General features: G+C 40.3%; 2 protein-coding genes across 5 annotated transcripts in view; both read right to left on the reverse strand.

The window, feature by feature from the left end:
• EFEMP1 (EGF containing fibulin extracellular matrix protein 1) overlaps positions 1-14,329 on the reverse strand; it is a 96,677-nt gene that overhangs the window by 42,414 nt on the left and 39,934 nt on the right. The gene's annotated exons all lie outside the window — the stretch shown is intronic.
• Positions 1-14,329, reverse strand: part of LOC140908219 (uncharacterized) — a 63,025-nt gene that overhangs the window by 5,899 nt on the left and 42,797 nt on the right. The gene's annotated exons all lie outside the window — the stretch shown is intronic.

The following is a 14,329-nucleotide window of genomic DNA, read 5'->3' on the forward strand; positions in this document are numbered from 1 at the left end:
ATACTGTGTCCAGTTCTGGTGTCCACAATTCAAGAAGGATGGTGGTAAATTGGAGAGGATTCTGAGAAGGGCCAAGAGAATGATTAAAGCATTGGAAAACATGCCTTTTAGTTAGGCTTGGCAGAATTAGATATTTTTAAAACAATTTTGATGGATAATATCAATGTTTATTTTTAGGCAGTTTTTTTTATTTTTATTGACTTATAATTTTGCACAACTGTGAAAAAATTTTTTTGGCGGGGAGTGAAGGGCAGTCAGTATCACATGTCAAAATATACAAAATAAATACCCAGAAGTATTCTGAACTCTAATAAATTCTGAATTTTTCTTCCTTTGCCTATCTGTAACCTTCAATTATTATCAATGAAAATATTTTTGTTGGTTTATATGTGCATGGTGAAATTGACATTTAATGACATTTACTGAATAAAAAACTTGAATCTTACCAAGCCTATTTAGTGATAAACTCAAGGAACTCAATCGATTCAGCTTAACAAAGAAGGTTAAGGGGTGACTTGAGCACAGTTTATAAGAACCTATATGGGAAACAGTTTATAAGAACTTATATGGGAAACAGAAATATGATCATAGAGGGCTTGTCAATCTAGAAGACAAAGGTAAAATAATACCCAGTGGTTGGAAGTTGATGCTTGACAAATTCAGATTCAAAATATGGTGCACTTTACCAAAGATTGTGGTGGATTTACTGGTATTTTTTAAACCAAGACTGGATATTTTTCTAAAAGAAATGCTCTAGTTCAAATGGGAATTAATTCAGGGAAAGTCTATGGCCTGTGTTATTGAGGAGGTCAGATTAGATTATCACAGTGTTCTCTTCTAGCCTTTCTGAATGTTTACTGGCTTTGGAATGTATAGTATCACTTTGAAATACTGGCAAATTATATTTGCATTGCTTAACAGTTTAGGGAAGAGTATTAAAAGAACGTAAGGAAATACAATAGCCATAATCCTTCCATTAATTTATGCTGACTGTATTTTACCAAATTAAGTATTTTATCCCTTACTTAAATGTCTCAATCATTCTTACAACTGAAGCCAAGCTCACTGCTATGTAGCTTCCTGGATCTTCCCTTGATCCTTTCTTACACACAAGAACAACATTAGTAACTTTCCAAACTCTCTGGTTCCCTCCCCAGCCTTAGCAAGCTATCAAAAAATTCTGTCAAAAGCTTTTCTATTTCCCTTGCTATTTCCTTCAACATTTGGGATGTTATTCATCTGGGCATGGTGCCCAGACAACTTTTAACTCATTGGTGATGGGAGACTGAATTCTCCAAGGCAAGCACCAATGGGAAAGCTGTTATATAACATCAGATAAATAGATACCCAAAGGGTTAATAGTTCTAGTTGCCTATCAGTTCTGGAATGATGGAGCCTATTAATATTTCAGTGCTGCTTTAGTTCATTCAGCATAAGTTAACAAATTCCCTTGCTATTTTTTTTTTTGCTTTTTATGTTATGTGTATGTCAGACTGACAGCCCTAGCAATGGTAGTTTTCAGATATTTAAGAGCAGTTTGCACAAACATCTGTTTACATGGGCAAGACACCTGTATTTGTGTGAGCCAAAACCTGTATTTGTGCACACACCTCAAGTAATTGTGAGCAAATGGAAACACAGGTTTTCATCTGATTTTCATGCAGAGATGCAATTTTTTTGCATGCATAAATATATGAACTCTCAAATTTTCTGGGCACAGCTAAGGAGGGCCCTCGTAATTGTTTCTCAGTGCTACAGACATTCCTAGCAGAGTACAAGTAACCCTTTCAGGATGACAAGCACAGTAGAGGTGAACCATAACCATCAGATGAGATTCCTATCTACAGTCTCCAATAAAGTGAGCATATAGTACAGAAAACTACCCACTACAATGAATTTATGAAGAGGAAGACATAGCAAAAGTGTCCATTTGTTAAACAGAGGAGTGAGCTGTAACAGTTAAGGTTGATCTAGAGTACTTTGTCACAATTATGCATTGTCTTTCGTATGTCCAAATTGAATTGATTTAACTTGCAGATTAACTAAAAAAAGAAGTGAGCCATAGTTTTCAGCACTGAAACATCTACCACATGTTTGTTTGGGAGTGGTAGGCAGCTGAAAGGAAAGCAGTGAATGAAGCTGTCAACCAATGCATGACTTCCTTTCTGCTTCCCTCTGCCTGCATCCATGGTACCATCTTTCTTTGTTAGAAGAGTAGATAAGGTAAAGTGCTTTTGATTCAGATACTATTTTTATATGATCTGGTACAAGACTAATGCAAGCCCTATACAACTGAACGTGTGCTACATGCTTCACTCCTCCCCTAGGCCCTGATTAAGGAAAATACTTAATCATTTGCTTAAATTCATGGACAGATGTTCAAGGATGTCCTAAATAGGAACATTTTCTTGAATTGGTGCTTCAGTGCATATTCTGCCTCTACAACTCCATTGAGGTTTATATTTTCTAACCTACCTAACATCTTTTCTAAAATGTAAGTTTGAAACAATATTCCTTTTCTTACTTTACTTGGGGATTTGTCTTGAGTGGGATTTAAAGTTGTGTTGTTTAGAAGGTTTTAGCTAATATGTTCTAAAACTCTCCAGTAGACAAGGGTATTATATACTTTTAACAAATGCAAAGCTGATCATGTTGAATTCAAAGCTACTTGTTCCTGGGCTTCAATTCTACAAGCTTAGCACTGGCTGCACTACACTTGTAGTAGTTAGAACTTGTTAGCTGAACACCTTCTAACAACACACCTTTAAATTGAAGTTGAGACAAATCCTGGAATTAATTCGTCCTGGGATCTACTATACTCTCCACATGTCTAGATTGGGAAAATAGGTGTTAGTTAATGTGTTAAATAATCATTTTAAAACACCAATTAGTTCCAAACATGGACAAACTGTGATTATTTAACCCTAGGTTGACCCACTATCAGCTAACGTATTGTGGACCCCAGTTACAACAAAGCAGTGCCGAACACAGGTTAAAACATAATTTGGTCTTACAGTGCAGACCAGACCAAACAGTGATTTAACCATATTATTAAAATGTAAGTGTGCTGAAGCACAGATTGTGCTAAAACCTTGGAAATACAGTAAGAGTGGAATGATATTGTAACCATAGTAGACACCAACCTGTTATAGCTGTGTCCCATGGTAGCTCTTCAAAGTATGACAGGGATGGGATCTAACTGTCTTACCGTGAATTGTCAACAGCTGTCCATATTAGTAATACCATATTAGGTTAGTTAGAAGCTTTTATTGCTGTGTAATAGCATTTTACACTTAGCGGGGTGTTTTATACTTCAGCAGATCTCTAGCAACACAAGTCTGTGATTCAGCAAAGTATTTAAGCATGTGCTGAATATCAAGCATGTGATTGAGTACTTTAGAGCTGGTCAGAATTCTTAACCACTTACAAAGAATCCTACCTGCAAAATATCCCTGAAATAATAGAACATTTAAGCAGTTGACCATATGTATGTAGGCAACCAATATATTAATCCAATATAGGGGCATAAAAGTTCATAGAATCATAGAATATCAGGGTTGGAAGGGACCTCAGGAGGTCATCTAGTCCAACCCCCTGCTCAAAAGCAGGACCCATACCCAATTAAATCATCCCATCCAGGGCTTTGTCAAGCCTGACCTTAAAAACCTCTAAGGAAGGAGATTCCACCACCTCCCTAGGCAACACATTCCAGTGTTTCACCACCCTCCTAGTGAAAAAGTTTTTCCTAATATCCAACCTGAACCTCCCCCACTGCAACTTGAGACCATTACTCCTTGTCCTGTCCTCTTCCACCACTGAGAATAGTCTAGAACCATCCTCTCTGGAACTACCTCTCAGGTAGTTGAAAGCAGCTATCAAATCCCCCCTCATTCTTCTCTTCTGCAGTTGTTCCATAAAGGCTTTTCATATGAGTGTTTTCAATTTGAGGTTCTTTTCATTAAGATAATGCAAAAATTTAAGGTCCTGTTCTTAAAATAAGCACATGGTTGTTACATTAAAAAAGAAAAAGCCTCTCAGAGGGAAGAGGAGAGTTTCCCCTAATGCAAGAATGTAAAATTAACTATTATCTTCATCATTATTCAACAAGACAAACATTCCACATTGTAAAATTGATCTACATTTACTTTAAGGGCTGTATTTTTGGCTTTCCTGGTTCTAGTGGGATTGTAAATTGAGATATATTTACTTTTATGTTGTAATCTAACAGTTGAATGCAATATATCAGTAAGCTGCAGAAAGCCTCACTGACTGGTATGTTAATACTAGCTGTCAAAATAGTAATCTGACTGATTTACACTGTAATAGCTTATTTTTACATTTAGTGGAGTATTTCCTGCTGTTACCGCCTTATGATCTTATAGTAGAGAACTAACAGTTTAGGCAGGCACGAACTAAAAAGGACAAGTAAGGATTACCCACCCATGATGACCAATACAATTGGACTATATTCAAAAACAACAAGGGTGGATAAAAAAATTCTATTATTGCAGATGAAAGAGTTTTCCCCTACATCTGGCATGTCATTTTCAAAACTAATATGAAACATTTTCATAAATTCAGCTTACCATTGTTTTCACCAGTGTTTCAAAGTATTTTTTAATATGAAGTAATAGCATACAAACCCAATTTCACATCTGAAAATTAAGCTTCTAGTTCTCATTCTCTAACTAAAACACACAGTTATGAAAAAAGATGACCATTTCCTTGAGGCATGATGTTTTGTTTAGTTAAGTTAATGGAAAAGCTATCCAGTGTTTGATGTAAAGCTGTCACCCTTGCATGAAAGAAAACCAACTAGTTATTTATTATGAATATCTTCTAATAGTTTCCAGAATTATCTGAAGTATGTATTTTTTCTTAATGACATCGTTTTACATTCCAAGTTCCCTGTTCATTTAGTTTTTGTTTATTTCTCTCCTTGGAAACCTCGTAAGCATCTTCTTTTACTAGGCTTGACTGGACAAAATACTACTGTTACAACCTGCAATATTGGGAAGTAAAAGTGTGCATGTTTTTTGTGTTTTTTAACTAGGATGTTGGAGAATCACATTACATTTTTGCTGGGCTTTTCACAACACTGCCACTGCACAATCTCCCCACAAAAGAAAGTCTGCATAGTATTCTTTTAAAATGAAAATCTATGTATTATTTGGGGAAACAAGCATAAAGAATCCCACAGGAAACAGTTACTCCAGAAGTTGCCTTTTTGGCAACCAGCTCAGAATGGTATTTTAAACTGAAATAAATGGTAGTTTATCAGTGTATAGAACAATTTGGTCTGTATGAAAAACTGCACATGATGTGAACCAAAGGCTCTCAACCTTTCTGGACTACTGTACCCTTTTTAGGAATCTCATTTGTCTTGCATACCTCCAAGTTTCACCTTATTTAAAAACTACATTCTTACACAATCAGGCATAAAATTACAAAAGTGTCACAACACACTATTACTGAAAAATTGCTTACTTTCTCATTTTTACTGTATAATTATAAATCAAATCATTTGGAATATAAATATTGTACTTACATTTCAGTGTATAGTATATAAAGCAGTATAAACAAGTTGTTTGTATGAAATTTAGTTTGTACTGACTTCACTAGTGCTTTTTATGTAGCCTGTTGTAAAACTAGGCAAATATCTAGATGAGTTGATGTACCCCCGGGAAAACCTCTGCATATTCCCAGGGGTACATGTATCCTTGGTTGAGAACCACTGCTGTAAATAATGACATTTAAAAAAATACACTGGGAAGCATCACTTTTCAGCAATAAATCTTCTCCAGCTGTATACTATGGCAATGTAATATACAGTATAATTCCAATTATCCAAAATTCCTAGTTATCTGAATCCACAGTGTGTCTCCCATGTAGTACTGTGTTAGTTAACCACCCACTAATAACTTCTCAATTAGCAGCTTAGTGCCTGTTAGAGCAAATCAATGAGTTTGTATTCATATAGTGGTTCTGAGTGGTTATCTGTAGTTACTGAGACCTAATTCCATTTCAGCTGCAACAGCAGCTTGCATCAGTGAAACTGTAGCTCAAAATAGCACTTCTGAAATTTTGAGATAACCAGGTATTCAGATAAATGGCTGTCCCCTAAGCCAACATTTCTCAAATGCAGCCATCTTGGCTGCATGTGGCTACCAGGGGCTTTTCTTGCAGTCACAGCCTCCTGGGCTGTGATGGGGGGGAGAAGCAGTGGCCCCTCCCTGGTGCTCCTGAATGCACCACCTTGGTGTTGGCTGCTGGGGCTGTAAACAGGGGTTTGACACTGCCCCACTCTGGAGATATCAAGGGCACAACACTGGAGGAGCAAACAGCTGGTGAGTTCCCCACTTTGCCAGGGGTGGTGGGGTTCAGGCTTTGGGCCTCAGCCCTTGGGTGGTCGGATGGCAGGCTCTGGCCGTGGGGCTTTTGTCTCCAGCTCTGGGCTCCGGCTGTGTGGCAGCAGGCAGCAGGCTCCGGCCGTGGGGCTTCGGGCTCCATCCCTGGACCTCGTCCACTGGGCTTCAGGTTCCAGCCCCCTGCTGCCTTCCCCAGTCACCCACCCACCCCCATCTCCCCTGGTCCCCGCTGCCTCCACCCGACCCCCCATCTACAACTTAATTTGTCCCCCGGCTTTCTGGGGCTGAGTAGGTCTGCTGTGAAAAGTGATACTTGTATGTTTGTTAATACCACTTTTCACAACAGACTTACTAGCTAGCAATAAATAAATTACAATGATTTGGATGTGTAGATTTGCATATTTATTTGTTTTTCCTAAAGCTAATTAAATATTTTAGGAAAAAGTGCGAGAGCAGCCACCAACAAGAGTTGGTGGCCACACTCTGAGGCCACTGAATAATTTGTCCTGAGAACCCCTGGGCCGTTTGGATAAATGTACTGAGTGCACTGTACTTCAACAGCAGATAATAATGTAGGCCCTCTTTCTTCTCCCCACTAATCAAAGATATGCTATGGGAATCTATCCCTTGAGGTAGCTGTAATAAAATTTTAGAATATACCACAGGAATTGTTGGTTTCAATTTCTTTAGCTCTAGATGTTGCATCATAATTGAAATTGATAAAATAGATAATGAAGTTTTTCTATAATAATAATAATGGCTCATTATCATCATAACAAAAGTCCTACCTCTGACCAATTTAGATCCTTCAACAAATCCTCCACCTTAAAGACCTGAGTGGGTGAAAAATCCATTCTGCAGCAGACTAAGAGGAAAGTCGAAGGGAGGCTTCTTTTGTTTCAACCTTCTGGCTATCAACTGTCCCAGTCACCCACCTAGGAGTGATCTACTTGTCTTGTAGCTAAAACAGGTCAATGGATGGCCAGCTGTTAGGCTATGATGACAAGAAAATGCCAAATGAACTGTTTGCTACAACAGTTCAAAATGTCTGAAACAATCCCTGGACCACTTTAAGGAGCGAAACGATATAGCTTTGGGTGAACTTGAGGCCTACTTTTAAAGTCTTTTAAAATAAAATTCAGCATCTAGGCTGCTGAAGAAACTACATACATAATCTCTGTTTACTGTTTGGTATTTTGGCCCTCATGCCTTCCCCAGCTGCACGGCATCCCAACTGCATGGGTGAAAAACGTGACAAGAGCATGCTAGAAAGACAGACTCTAGATCCCTCGTGATTGTAGGTTATCAATTCTGCAAACATCTTTTTTATTTTCATGTAAATAAATTAAACACTACCAATTTAGCAGCATCTGACATAAAAAGCATTACAATTTCCCAGGGTTCTATTCATTATTATACTTTAAAAGAAAGTATCTCATTTGAAGCATTAACATCTTGTTAGTACAAATGTTTGTGTGGCACCAGTAATTGATAATTTTCCATTTGTTATACTATAACTTTGCTATTACCAGGGCCCCACAGAGGTTTACGGGGGCCCAGAGCAAAATCTGAAACTGAGAACCCCCCTTTCAAAAAACTACCACTGGGGGAGCCCCGGTGAAAAGGGGGAAGTTTGGAGAGTGAACCCACATCACACTCACGCACAGTGGTGGCTCAACTCCTGTCCTGCAGGGCAGGGCCTGGTTCCCTGCAGGACAACCTGGTAAAGAAGGTCACAGTGCCACCCCAGTTTAGTCATGACAGAGGGCCTGACAGGCCAAATTTCAGTGAGTGGCATTGCAACCTAGCACACAGGGCCTCTATGCCACTTGTTTTGGGGGCCCTCTGAAATAGGGAGCTCAGGGAAAACCATCCTCTCCCTCTCCACCCCCAGGCAGTGCTTTCTATTATTGCTCTCTGTCAAACACAATACAGTGTGCTCAGTGCTCTACAGAACAAAAAACAGACACCTCCTCCTGCAAGGACAACAATTTCAAACCCAGATGCTTAAAAATAGGCACCTACATAATAGTAATTTGATTTTATTTAGAGATAATGAGCTCCCACTGACTTCCACTCATTCCATATTGACTTCAAAGAGACCTGCAGGTGCTTGGTATTTCTCAAAATTAAATAACTCTTCTTAGATGCTGGACTTGAGGCACTCAAGTTTTGAAAAATTTCACCTGTATTATTATTTGTTTTATCATAGTGCCTGGGATCCCTAGTCATGGACCAGGACTAGGCACTATGCCAGAGGTCCCCAAACTGTGGGGTACAACATTCGGAGGGAGGGCGTGCACGGCAGGGCCAGGGCCAGCCCCCAAGAAGGGCGGGGAGAGAGTGCCACCCAAGCCAGATTCATCCCCAGTTGCAGCTCCACTCCGCTCCCAGCCCAGCTCAGGACCCAGCCACAGCCCTGTTCCCAGCTGCAGCCCCATCCCACCTCCTGCTCTGCTTTCATTCCCTCTCCACCCCAAGGCCAGTTTCGCCTCTAGCCCCAGCTCCTCCCCCATCCCCAGGTCTGCCTGCAACTCTGTCTGCAGTTCAAACTCCTCTGCTGAGCTTAGGGTTGCCAGGCATTCGGTTTTTGACCAGAATACCCGGTTGAAAAGAGACCCTGGTGGTTCCGGTCTGCACAGCTGATTGGGCCACTAAAAGTCTGGTTGGGGCAGGCTGGTTCTGTGCCCAGATCCTCATGGATCCCAGGAAGTGTCCAGCATGTCCCGCCAGCTCCAAGGCAGAGGGGCAGCCAGGAGGACTCCATGCGCTGCCCCCACCCTCGGGCACTGCCCTGAGTGCCAGCTCTGCAGCTCCCATTGAACCCCCTGGCCACACCGCTGCCTAGGAGCTGGAGGGACATGCCGGACACTTCTTGGGAGCCGCTTGAGGTCACTGATGTCTGGAGCCTGCATCCCCTCCCACGCCCCAACCTCCTTCTCCAGCTCAGAACCCTCTCCTGCAGCAAAACTCCCTCCTGGAGCCTGCATCCCCAGCCCTGAGCCCCCTCCTGCACTCCAAACCCCTCATTCCTGTCCCCATCCCAGAACCCGCATCCCAAGCCCACATCCCCCCTGCACCCCAACCCTCTGCCTGAGCCCTGATGCCCCTCCTGCACCCTGAACCCCTAATTTCTGGTCCCACCCCAGAGCGCACACCCCCAGCCCAGAGGCTGTACCCCCTTCCACACTCCAAACCCCTTGGCCCCAACCCCTAGCCCAGAGCCCCCTGCTGCACCCCAAACGCCTCATCCCTTCCACCCTAGAGAACACACCTCCAGCCAGAGCCCTCACCCCCTCTCGCACCCCAACCTCCTGCCCCAGTCCATTGAAAATGAGCAAGTGAATGAGGGTGGGGAGCGAGAGTGATGGGGGGGGTGTGGAGTGAGTGGGAGGTGGGGCCTTGGAGAAGGGGTGGGACAGGGGCAGGACCTCGGGGAAGGAGTGGGGCAAGGGTGTTTGGTTTTCTGCAATTAGAAAGTTGGCAACCCTAGCTGAGCCAACTGTGCAGTAATGGAGCGGGGGTGGGGACAAATTCCATTGCTGGTAAGGTTGTGTGTGACAGGAAAAGTTTGGGCACCACTGCACTATACAAACACAGAACAAAAATATGGTCCCTGCCCCAAGGAGTTTACAATCTAATCTTCACAATTTATGTCCCTAATTCAGAAAAATATTTAAGCATGTGTTTAAGTCCATCCCTATTTAAACTTTAAGTCCAAAGGACTTAAGCACACACTTCCATTCAGGAAGGTATCTTTGCTCAGGAAGGGTGCTGATGGATTAGCTTAACTTTAAGCATATGATTAGGCTCTCTGGCTCAATAGGGATACTTTCTTCAATCAGAACTTAAAGTTGACAAAGAAAACAATGCATTTAGCACTGGGTAGTAAGAAGCTGTGGGAATAACAGGGCAGTGCAAAGAGATTTTTAAATAAAAATAACACTTTGTTGAGTGGAAAATGATTGAGAGGCTTCAAGGAAAAGTGTGTTTTATGGAGGAAGAGGAGTAATTTAAGAGCCAATATAGGCATGAATGCATTTGTAGTGAGAGGAAAATGAGGACAAGGATACAGAATCTCATGAAGAAGGAGCGAGAGCCATTCTTGGAGAGAAGCAGGGCTTGGACACAGAGTGACTATTTTGGATAGACTGGAGCGGGTGCATGAAGAAAGAGGGAGCCTGAAGAAAAGGGTTCAATTAGTTAATGTAAGATAAAATAATTAGATAAAAAAGTTTTACTGGTAGGAATGGAAAGAAAAGGATGGGATTTGGGAACATTTCCCAAACTGGATGAAAGAGTGGTACTGAAAAGAGAGTAGAGAATAACATGGAGAATAACAGAAATGGATATTATATTACAACATTCTGTTAAGAAACTATTACATGCATATAAAACATCAAACATTTAAAATTCTTGTGAATGTATTATTATTTGTATTACAGTTGCACCTAGAGGACCCAGTCTAGATTGGGACCCCACTGTGCTACTGTACAAATGAATAGGAAAAAATAGTCCCTGCCCTAAAGAAATTACAATATAAATAGACAAGATAGACAAAGAGTATTATTATCCTCATTTCATAGATGGTGAACTGTGGCAGAGAGATCAACTGACTTGCTATAGGTCACACAGCACGTCTATGGCAAAGCTGGGAATAGAACTCAGATCTCCTACAAGTCCGTCCTTTCTTTCCTAGCCCCTGCATCTAATTACACTATAGATAACTATCAATTATTCTGTTCAACAATCAACATCCCCAAAAGACAAAAACAATGGTTTAAAAATTAGTTTTCTGTGTTCCTACACAGCAATCCCTTTATTAGTTTACATATCTTTTTGCAATGAATGTAAGAAGTGGTCCCATGTAGTACTAAAAGTCATAAATCATATCTTAATGTATATGCTAGAAGCTAATTAACTGCACATTCAGTAGCAATGGTCAGAAAACAGGCTGTTTTCCTACAGAGAACTTCAAATTTTTGGCAAAAAAATCAAAACCTAAAATAATTTGGTTGAAAACTGACATATTTTGATTAGGAAATGCTGGTTCCTCATGTTTCCATTCTCCTCTATGGGCTGGGCTTGGACTACATTTCCCATTATGTACCATGTGGTGGAGGGGAGGTATCTGCATTTGTATTTGTCCCTGGCCATGGTTCATAATAAGAGATGTTGTTTGGCTGGGGTCTAATCATACTTTTATTGGCAGAACCCCTTACTCATATGTTGATTATTAAAAGTAGTTACAAAAGAATAATAGTTAACACAACAGGGAGTAGATGTGTTGAGAGAAAATAATTTAAAATCTGAGCCTACTCTGAATTACAGTGACCTAATTTTTCTAGCAGTGATGTCTCAGGCAAGACATAACTTAACAGTCAGTGAATTTCTTTCCTTTTACTAAATTGAGATGTTATAGATATGTACTGCTATGAGGACAACTCATGTGAATAAAGTTACTCATGTTCTTAAGATTTGGCAGGAAGATCCCCACAGTGCATAATCGCTTAATAATTTTTTTAAAAGATAACTCATGTGAGAAACCATTTAAAATGATCAGAAACATACACCAGAGTATCTGCGTATATTTTCTTCCCCCAAATTAATTCCCTTTGGTGAATGAGCTCTTTTAGAATCTGTACCTATAACTCCCTGGGAACATTTAAGTTCAAGTTGAGTTCAGTAGCAACTATCAGAAGTAGAAGCCTTATCTAAAAGATGATATTTTTTTGAGCAATAATCATCCTATCTGTTGGCAGTACCAACATTCTAAATCTCTACAACTCCCTATGTAAATAAGCAGATTCCTGATGCTGTTCCAGCATCAAAAAATGCCTTTTAGCTAGCCACGAATTTTTTCTACATGCTTGTGTAATACTTTAATGTGCTTCTGTGTGTACAGAGGTATGCTGTTTTGTAAGAAATATTTACTTCTAAACTGGATTATTTGGAAAACACTGTCCCATTTATGAACTTATCTAACAGTTAAGATGGGATGAATACAGTCTAATTCTTCTGCTCTCTGCCAGTTTTAAATGACTAATTTATAACACCAAATTATGGAAATTATTCTTTTTATAAGGAAAAATGTCAGTAGATTTGGTCCAGAGCCCAGACTTTCTGGGGATGGGGGACAAAAGACAATGGTCCGGTTGCAGAGTTCAAGTAATATGTTAGGAAATGCGTAAGTTAAAGTTTCTATAGCAATGTTGTTTCAGCCATGCCACAGGCATGCAACATTATAAGGTATCATTTAACAAGAACAAGAGGAATATTATATACTCCTATATTGACAAAGTAGTGTTGCCACAGGAACCATATATCTGCATTTACTGATTTTTTTAAATGTGAATTGTGCAGATTGAATGTTCATTAACAAGGTTTTTTTCATTTAATGTCCTTGTTCTTTAGCAAGAAAAATGGATTATAACTAAGCTCTAAGAGGCTCTAATAGATAAAAAGTTTATCAAAAGTTTGCTTTATTAAATACTTCCATAGATTTTAAGGCCAGCAGGGACTGTTATGATAATCTAGTATGGCTTCCCATATAAGATACGCCATAATAATGGCCTGGCTGATGCTTTGGATGTTCACATTTTGTCTGAAAGGTTTATAGGTACTTGTCAAAATGTGAACATCATACTCCTATTCACTGTGTATATGAGGCTGTCAGGAGTGTTAGTTAGGGGGTTTGGGCTGAAGTGTTGATAACATACAGCTTTATATCTCCATCTTGTCTGTCTTGGAGAGTGCAGGTGAGGGTGTCTCCCAGTGGCTGTGCAAGACTGGAACATGGATGAGAACAAGCTAGATAAGATGAAAGTGAGTATGGTGGGTTAGGGTGGGGGAGCAAGGGGAAGGCGTGGCTGAAATTAGATAGGAACACCTTTGACATGGTGTTCACTCTACATTTGTTACTAAAGTTTATAACTAGAGCCAGTTAGGAAATGTTTTCTATTCCTATGAAAAATTTAGATGAAAATCCAAAAACGGATTGATTTTTTTTTCTTGTTTCTGACAACCAAAAAGTTTGGCTAGAAACTGAAATTTTCTGGATTTTAGCCACACTTTTTACTGTTTGGTAACTAAAAAAATTTGGGACTTTGTTTTTTTGATGAAAACCAGAAAAAAATCTCTGAAAATTCATATTTCCCACAGAAATTTCTATTTTAATGAAAAAGCCATATTCCATCTAAAAATATTTCGAATTAAAAAAATTCGACCGGCTCTTTTCACAGGCTTGGGCTCTAGTTTAACTCCCTGATGGTTTTAGAAGATCGAATTGCTGTAGTGATCATGACAGTTTTTCTTCTGCCATTGTCTGGCCAGGAGGTTGCATCCTTTTCTCTCAAATATTGAACATGCTGCTTCCAGGATCCAGACCTTTGCCACCTTGATATTAGATTATTACAATATGCCCTACAAGGGCTACCTCTTATACCACTTGGAGACTGAAGACAGGGCAGAATGCAGTAGCTTTGTTAAATGTCATGCTGTGAGCATATGACACCAATGCTTCATGATCTTCACTGGCTGTCTTTTGGCTTCTGGTGGAGTTTAAGATGTTGACTTTGACCTGTAAAAGCCCTAAATGGCCTAGGACTATCCTACCTATGACACTTCCTCTTAGGGTGACCAGATGTCCCAATTTTATAGGGACAGTACCGATTTTGGGGTCTTTTTCTTATATAGGCTCCTATTGCCCCCCCCATCCTGATTTTTCACATTTGCTGTCTGGTCACCCTACTGCCTCTCTACCAGTGTCACGAGGGCTAGAGTGCCCTTGGTATATGTGAAAGAGAACTGCTGACCAGGTGTTCTCTGTAAGGGCCCCCCTGCTTTGAAATTCACTCCCCTGCCCGTGGGCTGAAATAGTCAAGATGCGTTGATCTTCCAGCATGGTGTAAAGTCCCCACAGATCCCCTTGGCTTCAGCTGAATTGTCGGTGCCTAGCACCT

The sequence above is a fragment of the Lepidochelys kempii genome, chromosome 3 (assembly GCF_965140265.1).
Source record: "Lepidochelys kempii isolate rLepKem1 chromosome 3, rLepKem1.hap2, whole genome shotgun sequence".
Taxonomy (NCBI): Eukaryota; Metazoa; Chordata; order Testudines; family Cheloniidae; genus Lepidochelys; species Lepidochelys kempii.